We start from the raw sequence: 12,483 nt of genomic DNA, 5'->3' as shown, positions 1-12,483 counted from the left end.
GAATGTCTTGTTTGTCGACTGTGGTAATGACATTATCCAGACATGCTTTCTCTCGTGTAGGCAACATATTCAAGTAATCCATGTTAAATTCGCTTAGGAGGTTTTTGAACTTTTGCACACTGGATTGTTCTGTTGCTACATCAAAATGAGCATTGTAGTCCTCGCCAATAAATATTTCTCTCTTAAACTTGAATAGGTGAAAAGAAGATGCTCCAACTTTTCCATAAAGAGAATAGGGTCTCCTGATGGTGATCTGTATATGCTCACTAATATCACTTTGTACTCCTTCAGGTGAACAGCTGCTGCTTCAAATGTAAGTTCCTCGCATATCCAAGCTAAGTCAATCTCTTCATAGTTTAAATTAAGTTTCAAGTACACCGCTACTCCTCCTCTTGAGTGATCTTTTCTGCAGTAACTTGAGGCCAGGACATAGTTATATCAATCACCTTATATTCCAAAGCATCATTCCGCTTCCAGTGCTCACTAAAACACATTACACTAAAATCGTGCTGATCAGCCAAGTGGGAAAGAATGTTCAATTTTCCTGAGATTCCTTGTAAATTCAAAAAAAGAACTCTTTGCTGGTAGTCAGCATTCTCATTCAGAGCTGCATTAGTTTGTAATGGGCTACTAAAAATCTGGCTCTAATAGCGATACATTATTACCTATCACTTCACGTCTAAAAAATGTTTCCCATGTAAAGGAATAGCCTGCTCAGAAACACAATTCGTTTGTACTCCTGATGAAAAACTGTCTACAAAGTGTGTTATCTTCTGTGAAATTATTTTTTTCCCAATATAGTTAAGATGGATCCCATGAGTTGTATGAAACCGTCTGCCTACATTACTCACATCCAGGAATTGACAATTATTGAAATATTTACACAGTTTAGCAATCTCCGTATTAACCCTCTTTACCTCCTGATTGATGCATGACCAATCTACCAAGTCGTGAAGATGGAGTACAGAACAAACGATAACTTTCGATTGTCGAAGTTCTTGTAGTTTTTTTCGCAAATTTATCAAAAAAATCCTTCGCTTCATTTCTACCAACATCGTTTGTTCCACCCAGCAACACTACACAGTCGTCTGATCGAATATCAGCACAATTGTCTGGTTCTACATACTCAAATTTAGCTCCAGATTTGATGGTCCAAACAACTGAATAGTCACTAATCTTACTGATAATATTGTTCAAATTTCGTCCATGACTGTCTGCAAATATATGGATTCTTCCAAAACTTCTTTTCCGTTGTTCGTGAGATTTAGTAGTGTTTTCAACCTTTTTTTCAGTCAAATGTATTCTAGGAATTTTTTTCACCCCTATGTTCCCATTCAAAACATCACTGTTACTGTTCAATGAGTCATTATGCTCTGAATACTCATCCAAGCAGGAGAATCTATTGTTTGTCATTAAAGGAGAGGAAAAATTTGATATATTCAATTGTTGAGGTGACATTCCACTGTATCTCATTGAATTATTTCTCTTTGGAGAAGTCGTTATCCATTGCTCATTTTTAGATTTTAAAATACCGAGTTCCGTCTGTATTTTATTTAGTTTTTCTTCTTTTTTTAGACATACTTCACTCAAGTTGCTTTTCTGTTTACTGAGTTCATCATAAGCTTGCTTGAACTCTTTCATTTCTGATTGCATGAACTGAATAGTCTTATTTCAGTTATCTATTTCCTTTCTGAGCTCACCATTGGAAATATGTAGTTCACATTTTCCACAAAACCATTTTTCCTCACAGATTGATAGTCTTTGATACTCTATTTCATTAATAACAGCACATTCTATGTGGTACCAACTCTCACATATGTGCTCGCAAAAAACAGCAAGACAATCACCCGCAATTAAATTCATACACTTACCACACTTGGAATTCTTCAATCTTCGCTTCATTATCAATTGATAGTCTGTCCAACAGTTTTATAAAAGATGATAGAACTTGATGATAGATACAATAATGTTTGTTATAATGGTGATAGGATAGGAGCAACAGGAGAAAAAGGAAGCGCCAAGAGAGCGTTCATGGCTTGGTTTAGATGAGGAAGCTCCTGAGATCACAGGTAATAATGGAAAGATTAGAATGGGAGGATAACGGTGAATTTTCGAGAAAGCGAACTGAAAAAAAAAATTGTGATGATTATATTATGTATATGTAATTATCAAGAAGAAGTCGTCTTATTCTTCATTTAGTCAATATATCAGCAGCTGTAAGAAATCCTTCTCCGCAAAAGATAAGCAACTTTATTTTAAAAATTATCAGTTCTGATAACAAGACTCTTCCAATAACTCAATTTCAACTACTGTACTGCTGATAGATATTAAGGGAAATTCCTCAATATTGGTAAATTAGTCTACATAGAAGAAAGTTGCAGACTTGACTTATCTGTATTGGCTAGACGAGTATTCTTCCATTCAATACCTTTCTCAGACTTTCTCAGACAATAACCGGTGTTTAATCGAACTCACTGACACAAAATTTGCACTTTAAACTTTCAAAAACCCATATTAATTTGCTAAAAACAATAGAGCATACTTATAGAGCATTTACCGGTAGACTCCACGTCTACCACATAATGGTTTCACCTTTTGAAATAATGTTTGCTCGATCGCTCCAAATGATGTTTGACATGCCCTGAAAACTTCTCGAATCGTTATTATTTTCCCAATAATTGATATTATACAATGTAGTTGGTACCCAACTTGATACTCTCAACTTTTTGATACAAAGCCCATAGTATAAAAATACTGTGCATTAATTATTTTAAGTTATAATAATTGATATTCTCTCACCTGTTACCTATTCTCCTTTTCAGGCTATAATTGAAAAAAAAACTTCCAACTTTTTGATACAAAGCACATACTATAAAAATACTGTGCATTAATTATTTTAAGTTATAATAATTTTAAGTTATAATAATTGATATTCTCTCACCTGTTACCTATTCTCCTTTTTAGGCTATAATTAAAAAAAAACTTTCAACTTTTTGATACAAAGCACATACTATAAAAATACTGTGCATTAATTATTTTAAGTTATAATAATTTTAAGTTATAATAATTGATATTCTCTCACCTGTTACCTATTCTCCTTTTTAGGCTATAATTAAAAAAAAACTTTCAACTTTTTGATACAAAGCACATACTATAAAAATACTGTGCATTAATTATTTTAAGTTATAATAATTGATATTCTCTCACCTGTTACCTATTCTCCTTTTTAGGCTATAATTAAAAAAAAACTTTCAACTTTTTGATACAAAGCACATACTATAAAAATACTGTGCATTAATTATTTTAAGTTATAATAATGATATTCTCTCACCTGTTACCTATTCTCCTTTTTAGGCTATAATTAAAAAAAAAACTTTCAACTTTTTGATACAAAGCACATACTATAAAAATACTGTGCATTAATTATTTTAAGTTATAATAAATGATATTCTCTCACCTGTTACCTATTCTCCTTTTTAGGCTATAATTAAAAAAAAGACTCTCAACTTTTTGATACAAAGCACATACTATAAAAATTCTGTGCATTAATTATTTTAAGTTATAATATTGATATTCTCTCACCTGTTACCTATTCTCCTTTTTAGGCTATAATTAAAAAAAAACTTTCAACTTTTTGATACAAAGCACATACTATAAAAATACTGTGCATTAATTATTTTAAGTTATAATAAATGATATTCTCTCACCTGTTACCTATTCTCCTTTTTAGGCTATAATTAAAAAAAAGACTCTCAACTTTTTGATACAAAGCACATACTATAAAAATTCTGTGCATTAATTATTTTAAGTTATAATAATTGATATTCTCTCACCTGTTACCTATTCTCCTTTTTAGGCCATAATTAAAAAAAACTTCCTGTCTACTGTCTGAAGATACTAAGAGATTGGATGTACAGTTCAATTTACTTACAGAAAGCATTGAAATTGGAATATAGAAAACTGCTGCTGTTATTCAAATTTCAAGATAAGAAACACTCTCGGAGAATATAATGGCGGAGCATACAGAGGGATGGCGGCTATTGGTGAATGCCCTATGCTCCAACCGGAGTTACAGGAATTAAGCTAAGTAAGTCAACACTCTCAGAATGATTAGAAGACCATTTCTGTGAATAATTGGTTATTGTAATAGCTGAAACGTGAGTATTGTCCCCGTAACTTATTTTGTTAATTAAATGGTATGCATAGATAGATGCGAACAGTGAAGGATTCTTATAATCAGTCAACAATCATCCAATGATAGAGTACTCTTGATGACTCTTCACTTATGATTTATTCAGAATTGAATTCATTCTTAATTACTTGGACTGGGCAGTCTCGTATCAGAAATTAATGTACTTGGAGACATCATCAATCAACCTCAGATAATGTTCATGGTAAACATTGGTTATATGCACAGCACGTAGCTCAACTATTAGTTACGCTACAAGTGAACAATACATTATTAACTCAACAGAAGTTATCTGATTAGTGTTGAGGCCCAAACTCACATTGAACGTGTGACGCTGAATTTTGATGCTTATAAACTCACAAGTTAAACTATAACTCAAGTGCTAACGTAAACATAATGCCCAAGTAGGCCAATATGGAAATTCGGAACATAGAGATAGGGAAACAGTGTTGAAAGTTATTCACTCAGATCAAGCCTTTCCTGCTAATAGTGTTTGTTGGATAGCTCTCCCTTCAGTCCTCTCTGAACTACTGTAGTTTCTGTAATATAGTATTTTCCTTCAGGCCTCATTTATAATAGAAGATTTTTTCACGAGTTTCCAGTTGCTTTATTTCAGCTAATTCTACCCTCTAACTAACTAATTTATTTCAGCGTTTCTTTTAGTTATCTTCTATATTTTATAGGAAAAGATCATATCAGCAAATAGAAATGAATTTTGTATGCTATCTGGACACTACTTCAGATAAAATTAAGTTTATCCGAATTATTCTATTCCTCATTGTTTCTCCTATCTTCATATGGAAATTACACTGACACTAGGCTCAGCCTACAGCTCAAAAAGCCCCTCGATTTGTTCAAAGAGCTTTCCATCATACTTATTTAACTGCTTGAAGGCTGTTTGTGAATGATATGGGGCAGATGTAATTTCGACTTATTGTGAATTTTTTGAAACATTCGTGAGCCAACAGAGCTACTATTGTTGCTCTGTTCTCAGTTGCACTCTGATTCCAAAATTTTTAATAATCATTACATTTTTTTTTTCATTTTTTTGAAACACGAGCCAAATTTTTTATTTCAAGGTGCTGAATCCGAATCTTAAATTATAATTCTCCTATCTCCATTTTTACGTGATTTAGGTATTTGATGAGAGATATTTATCGAAAATGTCTGCTCGGATGCCTGGAGAAAATTGCTCCCTGAGGGATTCAAAATTTTCCGATTGCGAGCACAGTTTTCTTGGAACATCGGCTGGCAGAAACACAGATGTCGGTGAGAACACCCGTATTGTTCAAACCGGCGACAGATCTTTTTAAATCCATCCATCCACAGACTCTGCAGAGCTGCACATTTTGGTCTGAACATTACTTAGCAATCTCTGATAAGCTGAAAGCACAACGTTCACGAAGATATCGTGAGTAGCTCAAAATGCTGTCTAAGGCCCGGTTGCACAGCAGTCGGTTAAATTTTAAGCGTGATTAATTTCACGAGAGCCAATCAGAAAAGGCTTTCGGAAAATAGGCTTCTCTGATTGGCTCTCATAAAATTAATCACGATTAAATTTAACCAACTTTTCTGGAAGCAGCACTAAGAATTAAAATGTTGTATTGAGAAAGTATACACACTGAGCAAAAATAATACTCATGAAATGTTATTTTTTTCTTTAGGGCTGCTGTTGAATATGAATAACTAGAGACCCCCTGGGTTGAAGAACTAGATCATGAACTATTGTTGTATTGATCTCTGAGATTAGCAACTTGTAATTATAGGTACAGAGTTGGTGAGAATTATTATGTAAACAGCTAAATATATCTTCTACAAGTGTGATATTACAGTAGGAGGTTAAAAACTTTCTGTAAGGTTAAAAAACTTTCTGGATGTTAAAAAACTTTCAGTAGGAGGTTAATAAAAAACTTTCTGTCGCTTCAAAACTTTTCTCGCCATTTTGGATCCAACTTCACTTTGAATCCAACTTAATTTTTTCAAATGGGAAGGTGGTCATGTGATACATGATTCCGATACAGAATTTCAAAGGAAAATTAATGGCGAAACCCGCACATCAATATTCCAAACCGTTTCAATGATCTCGACATTTAAAGGTACCTACTAAATACTAATAAATGATACAAAAATGAAATTAATGAGTACGGTACCTATACATTGAATAATCAAGTGTTAGTGAACACTAATAGTAGCTTCTTCTCACATTTGAACACTTTGATTCTTTGAACAAAAAAATTGGTCTACAGATAGAAAAAATTGGTGTATGTTACAGACAGACAGACGTTAACGGAAGCAAGTTAATATAGAACTCATAAATTAATGTTGTGTATTATTCAACTGGAATCTTGTGTCGGTGCATAAAGTTTGTTTGTCTGACAGTCTGTGTGACAACTGCCAAATACAGTAATAGCATCAGCTTCTTTGAATGAACGGAAAAATTACAGAAATAGCAAAACACATTTTTTTCTTATGCCCTTCCAATGTTATTTTTATATCCTGAAAAAGGAAGAAGGATTCAATCAATTTTGTTGCCAACGAACTTGACCTGTGAAAAGGTTCGAAGAATTCGTGTTCAAAATTTCAAGCTGATAGATCAGTTCTCTCTAAAGTTCTTGTCAAACATACAAACAGACATAAAACGACTTTTGGCTCGTCTAGTAAGTCAAAAGTGAGAACTTCGCTAATACTTGTTCAAAGATTAATATAAATCTAATAGAATAGCCATATCAAGTGACAATTGCATCATTTATAGCCGAAACATGTTCTGACTAAGCAATTTTAAAAAAGGTACTTAGATTTCTATTCTTATTTATCATAAAAAATGGTACTGTATGTTTGAAAAACATCCTTGCAGAGATTTCAGGATAGGTTTCCCATACCAGAAGAATAACAATCATCCGACTAAAATTATATATTTGTTTGTTCGATGGAATTGAGAAAAGTTTTATGTCGACGAGAATCAAGTTGGAAAACATTTTTTTGAAAAATTGCTTGGAACTTCCTCACTATTCTCCACGACTGTGATTTATGGCAAGGGTTCGATCGGCTGACATTGGGTGACAAAGTAGTTTATGAAGTAGCCAGTAGAGAGCAGTTAACTTCATTTTGTGCTGCAGTATCTTCATAATGTTCCACTAGATGTCGCTAGCTGTTGTTGTCGGTTGTCTCCGTTTCGGTGAAACTCAAAGTGGATAACACAGATTTTGGTAAGTGCAATCTCTGATTGAAAAGAAAACAATAATTTGATAACAAAGCTATCAACTTCGAAGCATTTCAGTGTTATGCCTTTTTTAATGCTTCTATAATCAAACAGAATTCACGATTTTATTCCTATTTAAGTTTCATTTCTAACAAAATCAATACCATAAACTTAGGTTATGTTGGACATGCGTCCCCAGACCCTACTAGTGCTAGATATAGATCACACCACTTGGCTCAAATTTTGAAAAAGCGTCCCATGTGCTTAGCTTTGGTTCTGTTTTTTACTCTTAATTGTAATCAGACTGCTACAAATAACAAGTCAGACAGGGATTCATACTCGTAATAATTGTTTTCTAATTTCTGAGAGTCAATCAAATAAGCTGGGTCTTGTGCTTCCAGCTAAGGGCTAACCAAATATCCGGGTTGCCAGATTGTATGAAAACTTTCACATGCACGCCATTATTGCTTAGTGTATTCAATGTTACAACATGGTTTTCACATCGAATATATTCATTCAAATAATTATGGAAGTCCAGATTCCTCACAATGACATTATTTATTGTTAAGTTAAATATGATTTTCATGTACAATTGATTTTTTCTGCTTGATTGATTGGTATTTTTAATTATAAATATCTCTGGAACAATTTGATATATCAATGTAAGGTTTTCGCCATCCACTTTGACTTCAAATTTTGTATCCAAATCATGTGTGTAATGGCGTAATTATTATTGGTAATTGGGGTAATATTAGGTATGGTATTGAGCTGGTATTATAGGGTTGTGAGAACAACCCTAGACATCATGTTAACAATTTATAATGGGTCGCTTGGCTTGCGAGAGGTTGAATTGATCTAATTCTATAACTCATGAGAAAGGAACTATATTTTGAAAGAATAAACAAAACAGATTATATTTTGGAGAACTAAGTAATCGATTTAATAAATTGTAACTCAAAACGAAACTGGAAACTTGAATAAAATAATATTAAGAAAACTTTTCATACTAACAATAGAATAATTACAGGATTTGCCTTCAATAGAAAAAATATGAATAATATAATTATAATAATAAAATTAATAATATTAGCAACTCACTGAACCAGGAAAATGTGTCTCGGAACAGAGGAGTAGAGCCGGGCCCGATTATCTGCTGTAGATAGTTCCAGGTTCCGTCCTCGTAACCGACTGCCAAGAGGCATATATTTTTCAGTCCAATTTTACTTGTCATGAATTTTCACCGTCGTCGACACTTTTAATTTTTTAAACAATGGATGCTCTCGGATTGTAAAAATTAATGTCAAATAATCGGCTACATTACATGTGTATGTATATAATATGAAAAATTGTCAAAAGAATGAACATTATTCGTAATTGAGGGATCGACAATTTCGATCTGACCTAACAGTCCATTTTAAATAGTAAAATAATTTTTCTATAATTTAATGATAAATGAATATTGCATCTGTACTATTATTAAGTGAAAATGATTACAACTGAACAGAAAGAACAAGTTAGCCTATTGCTATTGCATCTCCACGATTACAACCATCCGTATTACAACTAAACAGAAAGAACGAGCTATTGCATCTATTCCGAGTACCTTACAAACAATTGTATCAAAACTCAACAGGAAGAGCAGCTAGTCATTGCATTTATTCCGAGTACAACCACTTGTATACGAGATTACATTAAATATGTGCAATAAGTTATGTAGTTACTATCTAAGTTCTAGGAAACTAATACGAAAATGAGATCAAGTCAAAACACCCCCTAATTCACTATGGAAATGATTCAAGTGAAAATTCACTGTAATCGCAGAATTAAAAAGAATAATATGTCTGCTTACGTCTGCATGTAGATGTTTTATCTCTGTCTGACTGCATACGTGTGTCTGTTACTGTGTGCGTTCGCCTCAAGGCATCTATGATTTATAATAAGAATAAAAGTTTTCCCAGATAATCTGATCAATCCAAAAGAACACCTAAAATGGAATAAAAAACTAGAGGTTTCCCAGTTGTTTCTTGTAAGTATATGTGAATGTTTTTTGTGATTGTTTTGGTGCTTTGTCAGTTGAGTGAGTTTTGTGAGAAAGAGACATCGGTTTGAAGAATGAGCGCAGGGGTTCACAAAATAACTCGTCCAAATTTCTCCGTTAATCTATACTTATAAAATTCTTATCCTACTGACTCACTGATCACGATTTCTGGAATCTACTGGATGGATTGCAACAAAACTTAGAATATAGCTTCCTTATACGTCCTAGGTGCTCACTAAGAAATCTTTTGTTCGATATTTCAACTCTAAACCTAGCTCCGCAGTGCAGGCTGGATGCTTGTCTGACTCGGACTAGGCGCTGAGACAGCAAATAATAGCAGCGTTGGTGGGAATGCGAGCGGCCGCAGTAAACCTAGGTTAAAGCTAGCTCCGCAGTGCAGGCTGAATGCTTGTCTGAATCGGACTAGGCGCTGATACAGCAAATAATAGCAGCGCTGGTGAGAATGCGAGCGGCCGCAGTAACATCTTTCACCCAGCAATGGTCGGCGTAGTTCCGCCTAGCGGACAGACGAAAGATCAATCCAGTCGGTTATTTGATCCCCCAGCAAGGCTCAGCCAAGCAGCCGAGACAATAGAACAATGGAGTGACGGTCTTATTCGCGTTCATCAGCAGTTTTCTTTCTCACGATTATTTTGATTTTTGTACTACCTATAATCAATGATAACTCCAGTCACCAGTTAAAAGTTTCACCAGAAACGTGGTGTACTATCATATTAATGACTTTTCATGATGATTTTTAATTATTTAAAAACATTGTTGACATTCTGAGCCTTCAGGCTAAACTTGGGGTCGCTGAGAACGAATCTGCAATCAGAATTTCTCTATCACGAAAAATAACGAAAAAACCCAGCTGTTGATCTGCCGTTAACAGACATCCTGCAATGCGGCCGAAACACTTCCAAACCAGACACCCATCTCAAATGACAACAACGCCAAGCTGTGAGAAACCATCCTGCACTGCGGCGCTAGGTTTAGGGTGGTTTTTAGGGTTTAAAGTTCGTCTTTTAGCATGTATATTCTTCTTCCACAATCTCTTAATTATAATTGAATTGACCATATCATATGTTACTATAGAACTATAATCTAGAGAGAGTACCTATTCGGAACAGTTGATAACTGGCGACCAATTAATAATTTTGTCAGGTTGGCATTGAATTGAGATTATTTCATTTGGTTTGCACCAAGTTGAAGAATCAATTAAAATGCATTCATCGAGAACAAATTGATTGGGCACTGCTGCTTCAATCAGAGCTATTCCTGGGAGTATTGTTAATTTTTATTTTTCATATAACAAACTTTTATGACGGGAGTTGCTTCTATCAATTGATCCTATTCTATCAAGACTAATTTTGTTTGTATATCCGACAGATCGCGAAAACTGCTTAAAGGGGTATTTTAAAAACTTCAGAAGTGTCCGTTGTGGAATCTGTTTGTAAAGAATGAGGAAATTCGGCCAAAATTTAACTTGGGCGAAAGAAAGGGGTTATTCATCAAAACGGGCCAAATAGCTGTTGTTGCTTTTCCTAATGTGAAAATATCCTGCATAGAAGTAAGGCGCTTTTCCCATGAATCAATTATTCCCAAAAATTGATTGTTTTACCAAAAAAAATATAAGGTAGCTTTCGATAAAGATATTGGAGAATATGTATAACAGTTCGTTGACTGTCAGTATTCCTCATTAATAGCATCAATGCTCCCCTTTCAAACAATGCTGACACATTGATGTGAATCTTACTATAATCTGGTTACTTTAGATCAGATGAAGAAAATAATGTTGATGATCGCTACTGTTTCAATTTCAATCATGTTTGACATTTCCGCTTTTGATGCCAGTTGTTATTATTATATGAAAGAAGCTCCCATTGAATGAAATCATAATCATTGAAGTCAATAATTATACTTATAAAATTCTTATCCTACTGACTCACTGATCACGATTTCTGGAATCTACTGGATGGATTGCAACAAAACTTAGAATATAGCTTCCTTATACGCTAGGTGCTCACTAAGAAATCTTTTGTTCGATATTTCAACTCTAAACCTAGCTCCGCAGTGCAGGCTGGATGCTTGTCTGACTCGGACTAGGCGCTGAGACAGCAAATAATAGCAGCGTTGGTGGAATGCGAGCGGCCGCAGTAAACCTAGGTTAAAGCTAGCTCCGCAGTGCAGGCTGAATGCTTGTCTGAATCGGACTAGGCGCTGATACAGCAAATAATAGCAGCGCTGGTGAGAATGCGAGCGGCCGCAGTAACATCTTTCACCCAGCAATGGTCGGCGTAGTTCCGCCTAGCGGACAGACGAAAGATCAATCCAGTCGGTTATTTGATCCCCCCAGCAAGGCTCAGCCAAGCAGCCGAGACAATAGAACAATGGAGTGACGGTCTTATTCGCGTTCATCAGCAGTTTTCTTTCTCACGATTATTTTGATTTTTGTACTACCTATAATCAATGATAACTCCAGTCACCAGTTAAAAGTTTCACCAGAAACGTGGTGTACTATCATATTAATGACTTTTCATGATGATTTTTAATTATTTAAAAACATTGTTGACATTCTGAGCCTTCAGGCTAAACTTGGGGTCGCTGAGAACGAATCTGCAATCAGAATTTCTCTATCACGAAAAATAACGAAAAAACCCAGCTGTTGATCTGCCGTTAACAGACATCCTGCAATGCGGCCGAAACACTTCCAAACCAGACACCCATCTCAAATGACAACAACGCCAAGCTGTGAGAAACCATCCTGCACTGCGGCGCTAGGTTTAGGGTGGTTTTTAGGGTTTAAAGTTCGTCTTTTAGCATGTATATTCTTCTTCCACAATCTCTTAATTATAATTGAATTGACCATATCATATGTTACTATAGAACTATAATCTAGAGAGAGTACCTATTCGGAACAGTTGATAACTGGCGACCAATTAATAATTTTGTCAGGTTGGCATTGAATTGAGATTATTTCATTCGGTTTGCACCAAGTTGAAGAATAAATTAAAATGCATTCATCGAGAACAAATTGATTGGGCACTGCTGCTTCAA

The 12,483-nt window shown here is 34.6% G+C and overlaps 1 protein-coding gene across 2 annotated transcripts in view; it reads left to right on the top strand.

Moving 5' to 3' along the window:
• The window catches only part of LOC111047904 (feline leukemia virus subgroup C receptor-related protein 2), a 152,134-nt gene that overhangs the window by 44,065 nt on the left and 95,586 nt on the right, over positions 1–12,483 (top strand). Inside the window, exon 1 of one of the 2 annotated variants that reach the window (XM_039421395.1) lies at positions 7,352–7,395. The exons of the other annotated variant lie outside the window; for it this stretch is intronic. The gene's annotated coding sequence lies outside the window, so the exon portion shown is untranslated. Of the gene's footprint in view, positions 1–7,351; positions 7,396–12,483 lie in introns of those variants that run through there. 2 annotated transcript variants of the gene reach the window in all.

The sequence above is a fragment of the Nilaparvata lugens genome, chromosome 2 (assembly GCF_014356525.2).
Source record: "Nilaparvata lugens isolate BPH chromosome 2, ASM1435652v1, whole genome shotgun sequence".
Lineage (NCBI taxonomy): Eukaryota > Metazoa > Arthropoda > Insecta > Hemiptera > Delphacidae > Nilaparvata > Nilaparvata lugens.
This window is presented reverse-complemented; position numbering and strand designations above follow the sequence as displayed.